A 9,440-nucleotide genomic window follows, 5' to 3' on the forward strand; every position below is an offset into this window, starting at 1 on the left:
TATATGAAAGAAGAGAAGAAACCTTTTGGATGTGGGAAAGACCTGGGAGAGGGCTTTTATCACATAAAATAAGAGGGGATTGGCGTGGAATAAGAGAGAGGGCGTGGGGGGGCTTATGTGGCACAAGGTGGAGTCCTAGTCTTACTAGGATTCTATCTTATAATTTGTTTTAATTTGGTTTCTCAAACCAAATCAAACCAAAATTAGATCAATCCAATTAAAATAGGTCTTAACCCAATTAAAAACCTAATTTAATCAGATTAAATTATATTTAAATCTGATTTAATTTTCTAATCAAATTAGATATTAGGTTGACCCAAGTCCTAATTGAACTATGACTAGTTTTTTTTCTTGCACTTGGCTTATCCAATAAACTAATTAGACTTGATCCAATTAGGCCTAAACTAAATCTAATTAAATTATATTCAATTAGACTTAATCTCAACCCATTGGCTTAATCAAATTAAGTCAATTAGCAATTGAATTGCTAATCGATCCTCCTGCAACACTTGCACCAGGTTAAATGTCAATCATATTGATCATTTAACCCTAGAATGATTCTTAATCATTGATCAACCATCTGATCAGATCATGAACTCTAATATGTGTGACCTCATAGGTCCGAACCTAAGTCAGTAGCACAAAAATAAATTTTTGTACCAATCGAAGTGACCATCTCGCAATGGTACCCGACGACTGGATAGGTCGAATGTGTAGAACAACATCCTTAGAACCCATGTGGATATAGTTTCCATATAATTCATCCCCTTGACCAAAATGATCATAGGACACCTCAGAGTTCAACTGTCAACTCTAATCAAGTTGTCCATATTGTATTTCAAAATATCAAATCCATCTGATGGATTACCCTGGCCAAGATTTTGCTAAATTGAAATACAGTGACTCATTCTTCTCCAACTCTTGGAGTGGTCAATCCCATCTCGATCACACTCTGACTTCACAAGTACTTGATTATATCCAAAAGCCTTCCGTCACTGAATTAAAAATTTAGTTAGTCCAGTACCAAAGCACAGTGAGTTGCTTGCAAGTCACTGAGGTGATCTCAGGTCTAAGGGACACTTATACCTACATCCCATCAAAAACATTCTTGACACCAGAATGCTCTGGAGTTGGTCATGTTCAATGATGATGTACCCTTATATTTTATCTGTATGCCATATCAGTGTCTCCACACTCCTTGGTTAAGAGGACAACCAACCCATATGGCCTACAGCGACCTATGCTCGATAGAAGCTGTCATCCTTATTAACAGTCTATCATTTGGTTGTGAACAGTTTTAAGGACTAATCGATAAATCCTCTCTTTATCGAATCTGAATAGTCCTAAGGACTTCATCATAACAATGGAGTTCATTAGAAGATGAAAGCTTATGATGAAAATGCCAAATATATTTTATTTATTAGCAAATCAATTACCATACTTGGTTGCTCAACTGTCAACAGCTTGATGATTGGCTTTTGGAATATATTTTCCAACACAATGTACCTGCACCATTAAAGTGATCCGATAGAGTATCGCGTCAGCCGGATAGATACTACGATTTCTTAGTCCAGGATAGTGATCCCATCAAACTCGATGAGAACGATGCGGATCCGATCATTTATATGGATGCAATGCAGAGACCTGATTTTGAAAAATGGCTTGAAGCCATGCAATCTGAAATGGAGTCCATGAAGGTCAACGATGTATGGACATTGGTTGACCCACCTGAAGGGGTTAAACCCATTGGGTGTAAATGGATCTTCAAAAGGAAGAGGGGCACAGATGGAAAGGTGCAAACCTATAAAGCCCATCTGGTTGCCAAAGGATATCGTCAACATTATGGTATTGACTATGACGAGATATTCTTCCCTGTGGCAATGCTCAAATCTATTCGGATAATGCTTGCAATAGCTGTCCATCTGGATTATAAGATCTGGTAGATGAATGTAAAGATAGCTTTCCTGAATGGAGAGCTGACCGAAGAGGTGTATATGATACAACCTGAGGGGTTTACATCCATAGATGAGTCCAAGGTGTGCAAGCTTCAGAGATCCATTTATGGATTGAAGCAAGCTTCTCGGAGTTGGAACATATATTTTGATAAGGTGATCAAAATGTATGGCTTCGTTAAGAACGGAGAAGAGCTCTGCATCTATAAATGGGTAAATGGTTTAGTTGTGGTATTCCTTATCTTGTACGTGGATGACATTCTCTTAATCGAGAATGACATCGCCGCACTACAGGGAATAAAAGTTTGGTTGTCATCACAGTTTTTCATGAAGGACTTGGATGAAGCATCCTACATCCTAGGGATGAAGATCTATAGGGATAGATCTAAAATGATGCTTGGGTTATCTCAATCCACGTACATAGACACTGTGCTGAAGAGGTTCAGCATGGAGAATTTTAAAAAGGGCTATCTACCGATAGGCCATAAAATTTTTCTCTCTAAAAAGGATTGTCCGACAACTCCTGAAGAGAGAGAGCGCATGAGTAGAGTCCCATATGCTTTGGTCATGGGATCTATTATGTACGCCATGATATGTACAAGGCCAGATATGGCATACTCACTAGGAGTAGTGAGTAGATACCAATCTGATCCTGGAGAAAACCACTGGAAAGTGGTTAAAGCCATCCTTAAGTATTTAAGAAATACTAAGGATTAATGGTTGGTTTATGGCGAGTCAGATCTGAAACTTGTGAGGTTCACAGACTCTAGCTTTCAATCTTACCATGATGATAGTAGAAGCATGTCAGGTTATATCTTTACTCTGAATGGTGGAGCCATCTACTGGAAGAGTTTCAAGCAGCATACTGTGGTAGACTCTATTTGTGAGGTGGAGTACATCGCAGCATCGGATGCTGCGTAGGAAGCTGTGTGGCTGAGAAAATTCATCACTGAGCTCAGAGTAGCACCCTCCCTCGATGGTCCGATCCTGCTTTACTGTGACAGCATTGGTGCCATAGCTCAGGCAAAGGAATCCAAAGCACACCAGCGAACGAAGCATATTTTGCATCGCTTCCATCTGGTCTGAGAGATTGTGGATCGAGGTGATGTCGACCTTTAGAAGATCGATGAAAAGGAGAACCTGACCGACCCCTTCACTAAAGCCCTGGCGATAAAAGAGTTCGACAATCACAAGTCGAAGATGGGTATTAGATACTGTGCCGAGTGGCTTTAGGACAAGTTGGAGTTGTTGGAAAATATCTCAAAAGCCAATCATCAACCTGTTGATGGTTAAGCAACCTTGTATTGTAATTGATTTGTTAATAAATAAAATATATTTTTGATATTTTCATCATAAGTTTTTCATCTTCTAATGAACTTCATTATTGTGATGAAGTCCTTAGGACTATTTAGGTTCGATAAAGAGAGGATTTATCGATTAGTCCTTAAAACTATTCACGACCAAATGATAGGCTGTTAATAAGGACGACAACTTCTATCGAGCATAGGTTGCTATAGGCCATATGGGTTGGTTGTCTTCTTAACCAAGGAGTGTGGAGATACTGGTATGGCATACAGATGAGATATAAGGATACATCATCTTGAATGTGACCAACTCCAGAGCATTATGCTGTCGAGAATATCTCTGATGGGATACAGGTAAAAGTGTCTCTTGGACCTAAGATCGCCTCAGTGACTTGCAAGCAACCACTGTGCTTTGGTACTGGTCTAACTGAATTTCTAATTCAATGATGGAAGGCTTTTGGGCATAGTCAAATACTTGCAAAGTAGGAGTATGATCGAGATGAGATTGACCACTCCAAGAGTTGGAGAAGAATGAGTCGCTGTATTTCAATTTAGCAAAATCTTGGCTATGGTAATCCATCAGATGGATTTGATATTTTGAAATACAACATGGACAACCTGATCAGAGTTGACAGTTGAACTCTGAGGTGTCTTATGAGCATTTTGTTCAATGGGATGAATTATATGGAAACTATATAGGCATGGGTTCTAAGGATGTTGTTCTACACATTCGACCTATCTGGCTATCGGGTACCGTTGCTAGATAGTCATTTTGATTGGTATAAAAATTTATTTCTATACAACTGGCTTAGGTTTGGACCTATGAGGTTACACACATTAGAGTTCATGATCCGATCGGATGGTTGATCAACGATTAAGAATCGTTCTATGGTTAAACGATCAATACGATTGACATTTAACCTAGTGCAAGTGTTGCAGGAGGATCGATTAGCAATTTGATTACTAATTGACTTAATTTGATTAAGCCAATGGGCTGAGATTAAGTTTAATTAAATATAATTTAATTAGATTTGGTTTGGACTTGATTGGATCAAGTTCAATTGGTTTATTGGATAAGCCAAGTGCAAGGAAAAACTAGTCCTAGTTCAAATAGGACTTGGGTCGACCTAATTTTTAATTTGATTAAAAAATTAAATCAGATTTAAATCTAATTTAATATTATTAAATTAGGCTCTTAATTGGGTTAAGACCTATTTTAATTTGGTTGATTTGATTTAAGAAACCAAATTTGAACAAGTCATAGATTGAATCCTAGTAAGACTAGGATTCCACCTTGCGCCACCTTAGCCCCCTACGCCCACTCTCTCTTATCCCATGCCCACTCTCTCTTATTTTGTGTGATAAAACCCTCTCTCCCAGGTCTTCACACATGCCCAAAACTCTCCTCTCTTTCTCTCTTACATGGAATGTGGTTGTGGATCAAGTCAAAGTAGGAATCAGTTTAGATTTCAAATTCTATGAGATAGAGTTTTAGGAAACCAAAACTCTTTCCTTATGGTACTGATTTTATTCAATTTTTTTTTGAGATTTTTGTAACTTTTATGGCACATAATATGCTCCCTTTGTTGATGGTCCACAGTAGAAAAAGAAGGAGGGGACACCCAAGAGTTGGGTGCCCCTTGTCTTGCCTTGTTTGGATAATCCTTGACTAGGTATTTGACCTAGACAAGGACTCTTCATATCTCTCTATTTAAAATAAATTTTTTTATGAAATTTTTGTGTAACATAGAGCATTGAGAGACCTTTGGGACATCCAAAAATCAAGGAGAAAGAGTCTTAGGGTGTGGAGATCTAATAGATACAAAATTAGGTGTCTGGGTTAGAGCAAAGAGAAGAAGAAGAGGGTCTTCTTCTAGAGTTGCTGGGTTCATCTCTTCCCTTCCTCTATTTGTAAGTTTTCTAAGAGTGTCTCATATAAAACTTCTTCTCCTACTTCTCATCTTTGGAAGAGTCCAAATCAAGAAGAAGGAGGCATCTGATCGACCATCAAAGAAGGATCAGCGCATTACTAGCATACTATGCTGATTTTCTGGATCAGGACTTCTGATTGTGATTCGTGGGCTTGTGTGGATGACTCTTAGAGGCCGGATGCGTGTGCGGCTTGCAACATCATCCTCAAGCTCGGATCAGCAAAGTTAGAATGTCTAACTTGCAAGGTAATAGATCTGATCTATTATATTTTACATACATTAGATATAGTATAGAAACATGTTGATATGATCAACATGTAGTTCTTGCTTTTTATATTTTAATTTCTGATTTAATACCATGTAATAATCATGTAATAGGATCTTAGATCTAGAAATTTTTTGATTTTATGAGATAAATTTTTAATTTATTTTAGTCTTCCACTGCCTGATCTTAAAAAATTTTCAAGATCTAATCCTGAAACCCTAGATCTGGTTCCTTCAGAATTATGTCCCTGCATTATAGGGAATAAAAGTGTAGTTGTCGTCACAATTCTCTATGAAGGATCTAGAAGAAGTAGCCTACATCCTAGGGATGAAAATCTATAGGGATAGATCTAAGAGGCTATTTGGACTCTCCCAATCCACATACATAGATACTATACTGAAATGGCTCAGTATAAAAAATTTCAAGAAGGGCTATCTTTCGATAGGCCAAAAAATTTTTCTTTCGAAAGGAGATTATCCGATAACTCCTCAAAAGAGAGAGCGTATGAGTAGAGTTTCGTGTGCTTTGGTAGTGGGTTCTATTATGTATGTCATGATATGTACGAGACCAGATGTGATATACTCACTAGGGATAGTAAGTAGATACCAATCTGATCTAGGAGAAAACCACTGGAAGGTCGTAAAGATCATTCTTAAGTATTTGAGAAATACTAAGAATCAGTGGCTTGTGTATGATGAAACTGACTTGAAACTTGTGGGGTTCACCGACACCAGTTTTCAGTCAGACCATAATGATAGCAAGAGTGTGTTGGGTTATATTTTTATCCTAAATGGTGGAACGATCTGCTATAAAGTTTCAAGCAGCATACTGTGGCAGATTCTGTTTGTGAAGCAGAGTATATCGTGACATCCGATGCTACGAAAGAAGCTGTATGGTTATAAAAATTCATTGATAAGCTCGGAGTGGCACCCTTCATTGATTGCCCTATCTTGTTACACTATGATAATACTGGAGCCATTGCTCAAGCACAGGAGCCGAGATCCCATCAGCGCACTAAACATATTCTGCGCCGCTTTCATCTATCCAAAAGATTATGGATCGAGGTAACATCGACCTTCAGAAGATCGACGGAAAGGAGAACCTAGCCAACCCATTTACTAAAGCTCTCAAAATTAAGGAGTTCGATGACTACAAGTTGAAGATGGATATTCGATACTGTACCGATTGGCTTTAGTCCATGTGGTAGTTGTTGGAAAATATATCCCAAAGCCAATCATTAGACGATTGTGCATATTTTGTAAATTATATATGAATTTTTATTAATAAAAATTATTTAGTATTTTCATTACAAATTGATTATCTTTGAACTCTCGTGTTGTAATAAAGTCCTTAGAACTTTAATTAATTGACAAAGGAGGATTTATCGTTAAGTCATTAAAAATATTCGCGACCAAACAATATGCTATTACTAGGATGATAGCAATATCAAGTATAGATTGTTGTGTGCCATATGAGTTGATTGTCCTCTTAATTAAGGAGTGTGTAGATACTATTATGGCATGCAGATGGAATGTAGGAGTACATTCGCATCGAATGTGACTATATGTCGAGCACTCTGTTGTCAAGAGTAGCTCATGAAAGGTATGGATATAAGTGTCCCTCAGATCTGAGACCACTATGGTCACTTATAAACAACTCACTGTACTTTAGTACCAGACCATCTGAGTTTCTAACTCAGTTACAGAAGAATACTGGGTGCAGTCAAGTACTTATCAAGTCAGTATGTGAGTCAAGATGAAATTGATCCCTCTGAATTAGTAGAAGATATGCATCAGTGTATTTCAATTCAGTAAAACCTTGACCAGGGTAATCCATGAGATAGATTTGAAAGCTTGACATACAATGTGGTCAACTAAATTAGGGTTGACAGTTAAACCCTAGGTTGCCTTGAGCATTTGGCTCAAAGGGATGAATTATACGGTAACCATACGCTAGTTGGTTCTAGAAGGTTGCTTTGCAATACTTCAACCTATCCGATCGTCGAATCACCATTGCTAGATGGTTACATCAATTGGTATTAGAAGTTGTTCCTATGCTATCAGCTTAGGTTCGAACCTATGGGGTCACACGCATTAGAAAATTTGATCAAATCAAATGGCTGAAGAGTCCAATTGGATTGTGACTCTAGTGAAGAGTCCTACTCGGACTAGGACTCTATGATAAAGTCCCACTGGGATAGGGACTCTACTATTAATAAAAAATTAATTAGTAATTAGATTATTAATTGATTCAATTTTATTGAGTAAAGATCTTTGGATCAAGTCTAATTAAATTGGATTTAGTTTGACTTTGATTGGATTTGATATGATCGAGCCCGATTACAAGAAAAATTTGATCCTGATTCGATCAGGATTTTGACTTGGCTAATTCCTAAATGGGTTAGAAATTTGATGAGATATCTGAGTTTCTAATTAGATTAAATTTATTTCTATCAGTGGGTTCAATTTAAATTTGATTTGGATTAGAATCAGAATTGAAAAAGAAGAGTCCTTGTCAACTTAAACTCTATCCTTATCTCTTGCACCACTCCAGAACCCATGCCAATTTCTCTACACCTAATTGGATTTGGGTTGTCATTTTTGATGTCATGATAGAGTGTCCAATAAGAGTGGGTGGAAATATTTGATGAGTCATAATCTTATCTATTTCCTAATTCGAATGTGATCTGAATTAGAGATAAGATGTAAACTAGGAAATAGATTTTTTATACAAAAAAATTTATTGGTGTCATATTGATTTTTTATTATTTTTCTTGAGAAGTTTATGGATGTGTAAGATATCAAATCTCCCTTCCCACACCAACTCTCTAGTCTAAAAATTTTTGGACACCCAAAAAGGTTTGTGGCATGGTGTATATGGTACCCTCCCTTGGATAAAACCCTAATTCCAAATCTATATAAAGGGGTCTCCTCTCCTTTGGAGTGATGCATGATCAATTCCCTTGCTGCTTTTGGTTTTTTAGAGCTCTTCTCCTTTTACTCTTTTCTTCCTCCAAATTCTCTACTACTTTGGATTGTCCAAGGTACTTGTAGAAGAAGGAAGAGATCAGCTGTCGAAGTTGCTTACAGACTAGCATCTCCAAGTTCCTGATCTATGCCAGTCTTCGTGTGGATTTTTCTATAGAGACCAGATGACTTCATGTGGCTATGAGAGATCTGAGGAACACACTCTCCAATCATTGGACTAGAGGAGATCAAGATCAAAATTTATTTGGTAATGATCTCTGCTGGGAATTGTGTCCCAAAATCAATCGTCAACCTGTTGATGGTTGAGCTTATTATTATAATTGTATATAAATGATTAAATTAATAAATATTATTTAGTTTTTTTATCATTGTGTACATCTTATTTTAAACTTCTGTTATATGATAAAATTTTTAGGACTATTTGATTTGATATAGGAGGATATATCGTTTAGTCTTTGAACCTTAAATTCATGACCAAATGATATACTATTATTAGAACAATAGCTATATCAAGTATAAGTCATTGTATGCCATGTACGTTGGTTATCCTCTTAATCAAGAAGTGTGGAGACACTGGCATGGCATGCAAGTGAGACGTAGGAGTACATCTCACTGAACGTGACCAATTGTTGAGCACTCTACTGTCAAGAGTAGCTCGCGTAGGATATGGGTATAAGTATCCCTCCAACCTGAGATCACCACAGTGACTTGCAAGCAACTCACTGCGCTTTGGTGCTGGACTACTTAAATTTTTAATTTAGTGATGAAAAATTTTTGGGCACAGTCAAGTACTTGCAAAGTCGGTGTGTGAGTCAAGATGGAATTGATCCCTCCAAAGTAAGAGTTAATGCATCAGTGCATTTGAATTCAGTAAAAGCTTGGTCGTGGTAATCCATGTGATGAATTTAAAAAATTAAAATATAATATGGATGACCATATCAGGATTGATAATTAAATCTTAGGTCACCTTGAGCATTTGGGTCAAAGAGATGAATTATACG

Source organism: Elaeis guineensis, chromosome 5 (assembly GCF_000442705.2).
Source record: "Elaeis guineensis isolate ETL-2024a chromosome 5, EG11, whole genome shotgun sequence".
In the NCBI taxonomy this organism is placed as follows: Eukaryota; Viridiplantae; Streptophyta; class Magnoliopsida; order Arecales; family Arecaceae; genus Elaeis; species Elaeis guineensis.